Source organism: Eretmochelys imbricata, chromosome 19 (genome assembly GCF_965152235.1).
Source record: "Eretmochelys imbricata isolate rEreImb1 chromosome 19, rEreImb1.hap1, whole genome shotgun sequence".
NCBI classification, from domain to species: domain Eukaryota; kingdom Metazoa; phylum Chordata; order Testudines; family Cheloniidae; genus Eretmochelys; species Eretmochelys imbricata.
In genome coordinates this window covers 19,630,923-19,635,072 of record NC_135590.1, presented here as the reverse complement: position 1 = coordinate 19,635,072, position 4,150 = coordinate 19,630,923, and positions in this window count along the sequence as shown.

Genomic DNA, 4,150 nt, shown 5'->3' with positions numbered 1-4,150 from the left:
ACTGGCTCCAGGTCCAGGGTGAGAAACAGTTCCTGGCTGTCGGGAAAACCCGTTTCTCCGCTTCCTTGCTGTGAGCTATCTACAACCTCATCATCATCATCATCTTCTTCGTCCCCAAAACCTGCTTCCATGTTGCCTCCATCTCCATTGAAGGAGTCAAACAACAGGGCTGGGGTAGTGGTGGCTGAACACCCTAAAATGGCGTGCAGCTCATCATAGAAGCGGCATGTTTGGGGCTCTGACCCAGAGCGGCCGTTTGCCTCTCTGGTTTTCTGGTAGGCTTGCCTCAGCTCCTTAAGTTTCACGCGGCACTGCTTCGGGTCCCTGTTATGGCCTCTGTCCTTCATGCCCTGGGAGATTTTGACAAAGGTTTTGGCATTTCGAAAAGTGGAACGGAGTTCTGATAGCACGGATTCCTCTCCCCAGATAGCGATCAGATCCCGTACCTCCCATTCAGCCCATGCTCGAGCTCTTTTGTGATTCTGGGACTCCATCATGGTCACCTCTGCTGATGAACTCTGCATAGTCATCTACAGCTTGCCACGCTGGCCAAACAGGAAATGAGATTCAAAAGTTCGTGATTCTTTTCCTGTCTACCTGGCCAGTGCATCTGAGTTGAGAGTGCTGTCCAGAGCGGTCACAATGGAGCACTCTGGGATAGCTCCCGGAGGCCAATACCATCGAATTGTGTCCACAGTACCCCAAATTCGACCCGGCAAGGCCGATTTAAGCTCTAATCCACTTGTCAGGGGTGGAGTAAGGAAATCGATTTTAAGAGCCCTTTAAGTCGAAAAAAAAGGCTTCATCATGTGGACGGGTGCAGGTTTACATCAATTTAACGCTGCTAAATTCGACCTGAAGTCCTAGTGTAGACCAGGGCCCAGAGTGCTCCAATGTGACTGCTCTGGACAGCACTTTCTACTCTGATGCACTAGCCAGGTACACAGGAAAAGCTCTGGGAACTTTTGAATTTCATTTCCTGTTTGGTCAGCGTGGAGAACTTAGCAGCACAGGTGACCATGCAGTCCCCCCAGAATCACAAACAAGCTTCAGCATGGAGCGAACGGGAGACACTGGATCTGATTGCTGTATGGGGAGAAGAATCTGTGCAGGCAGAACTCCGATCAAAAAAAAGAAATCCTAATATATTTGCCAAAATCGCACAGGGCATGATGGACAGAGGCTACAAAAGCGACACACAGCAGTGCCCTGTGAAAGTCAAGGAGCTCAGGCAAGCCTACCAAAAGACAAAGGAGGCAAATGGTCGCTCCAGGTCAGAGCCCCATACATGCCGCTTCTATGATCAGCTGCATGGCATTCTAGGGGTGGACCCTACCACTACCCCACCACTGTCCATGGACACCTGCAAGGGGTGAGTCTCATGCAACACAGAGGAGGATTTTGTGGATGAAGAAGAGGAGGAGGAGGAGAATGTGCAGCAGGCAAGTGGTGAATCCGTTCTCCCCGGCAGCCAGGACCTTTTCCTCACCCTGGGGCCAATACCCTCCCAAGGCAGGATCCCCAACCCTGAAGGATCCCCAACGTCTGGTGAGTGCACATTTGTGACTACTGTACAGGGTTTAAAAGCAATAGTGTTTAATGTTTGATTTGCCCTGAAGACGTGGGATGCATTCGTGGCCGGTACAGCTACTGGAAAAGTCTGTTAATGTGTCTGGGGATGGAGCGGGAATCCTCCAGGGACATCTCCATGAAGTTCTTCTGGAGGTACTCTGAAAGTGTTTGCAGAAGGTTTCTGGGGAGGGCTGCCTTATTTCATCCTCCGTGGTAGGACACTTTACCATGCCAAGCCAGTAGCAAGTAGTCTGGAAACATTGCAGCACAAAGCATGGCAGTGAATGGTCCTGGGTTTTGGTTGCATTCAAGCAACATTCAGTCTTTATCTTTCTGTGTTAGCCTCAGGAGAGTGATATCATTCATGGTCACGTGGTTGAAAAAGGGGAATTTTTGTAAGGGAACAGTAACAGGACCCTGTTCATGCTGGGCTGTTTGCGCTTGGCTAAAAGGGATCATCCCATAGCCACGCAGCAGGGGGAGGAGTGAAGGGATCATCCTAAATAGCCATGTGGAGGGGTGCAGGGTGGTGTGTGCTGCATATCCACCAGAAAACCGCAGCCCTTCCTTTTAAATGGCAAACCCAACCGGCATTGTTTGCTAGGGGAAAGGAGGATGCTGCAGTTTGAGAATGTTCCCACATGTTATGAAGGCATTAGAAGTGAAACCTGCGTACCCTTTGGCTTACCATGGCTGCCTGGAAACCGAATTCTGTTGCCCAGCCATGTGTGATGTGTCATAAACTGGCAAGCGCTCAATATAAAAGGAAAAATGCAACCTTGTACCTAAAGCACATGTGCTGTCTGCTGTGAATTGCTTGATTGTGAGTCTCCCTTTTGTTCTCAGAAATGTATCATCTTAAATTTTATTTTCCCTTTTTATCTCCCTGCAGATGCAAATGTTTCTATGCTCCCCCTATCATCTCTGTCCCTGAGGTTATCACAGATTAAAAGGTGAAAAAAACGCACTCGCAATGACGTGTTTTCTGAGCTCATGCAGACCTCCTGCACTGATAGGGCACAGTTGAATGCATGGAGGCATTCAGTGTCACAGTCCAGGAAAGCAGTGAATGAGAAGAGGCAGGATGCAATGCTGAGACTAATGGGGGACAAACGGACATGCTCAGGCATCTGGTGGAGCTGCAGAAAAGCCAACAAGAGCACAGACCGCTGCTGCATCCACTGTACATCTGCCTGCCCTCCTCCCCAGGTTCCATATCCTCCTCACCCAGATGCCCAAGAACGGGAGGGGGGGGCCTCCGGGCACCCAACCACTCCACTCCAGAGGATGGCCCAAGCAACTGAAGGCTGTCATTCAAACAGTTTTGATTTGTAGTGTGGCTACAATAAGCAATGTGCCCTTGTCCTTCCCTCCTCCCCTCCTCCTCCAACCCACCCTACCCCACCCAACCTGGGCTGCTTTATCAGTTATCTTCCTTTTTTTAAAATTAATAAATAAAGAATACATGGTTTCAAAACAATAGTGACTTTATTTCCTTTGCCAGCTGTGATCGAAGGGGCGATGGTGGTTGGCTTACAGGGAATTAAAATCAACAAAGGGGGCAGGTTTGCATCAAGGTGAAACACACACAACTGTCTGGTTTAGATGTTCTGGTTTAACTTGGATTTAAACTTGGAGAGTGGTCAGTTTGGACGAGCTATTACCAGCAGGAGAGTGAGTCTGTGTGTGTATGGGGGTGGGTTTCTGGAGGGGGGTGAGGGAGTGAGAGAACCTGGATTTGTGCAGGAAATGGCCTAACTTCATTATCATGCACATTGTGTAAAGAGTTGTCACCTTGGATGGGCTATCACCAGCAGGAGAGTGAATTTGTGTGGGGGGGTGGAGGGTGAGAAAACCTGGATTTGTGCTGGAAATGGCCTAACCTGACGATTACTTTAGATAAGCTATTACCAGCAGGACAGTGGGGTGGGAGGAGGTATTGTTTCATATTCTCTGTGTATATATAAAGTCTGCTGCAGTTTCCACGGTATGTATCTGATGAAGTGAGCTGTAGCTCACGAAAGCTCATGCTCAAATAAATTGGTTAGTCTCTAAGGTGCCACAAGAACTCCTTTTCTTTTTGCGAGTACAGACTAACACGGCTGTTACTCTGAAAACTGTCACACTGTAGCCTGGCCAGTCATGAAGCTGGTTTTCAAAGCCTCTCTGATGTGCAGCACGCCTACCTGTGCTCTTCTAATGGCCCTGGTGTCTGGCTGTTCAAAATTGGCAGCCAGGCGATTTGCCTCAACCTCCCACCCCGCCATAAACGTCTCCCCCTTACTCTCATAGATATTATGGAGCACACAGCAAGCAGAAATAACAATGGGAATGTTGGTTGTGCTAGCAAACAGCGCCAGCGAGCTTTTAAATGTCCAAAGGCACATTCTACCACCATTCTGCGCTTGCTCAGCCTATAGTTGAACTGCTCCTTACTACTGTCCAGGCTGCCTGTGTATGGCTTCATGAGCCATGGGAGAAAGGGGTAGGCTGGTATCCAAGGATAACTATTGGCATTTCAACATCCCTGTGATGGTGCCCCCTGTTAGGATATAGATATTCAGGCCTGTCTGCAAAG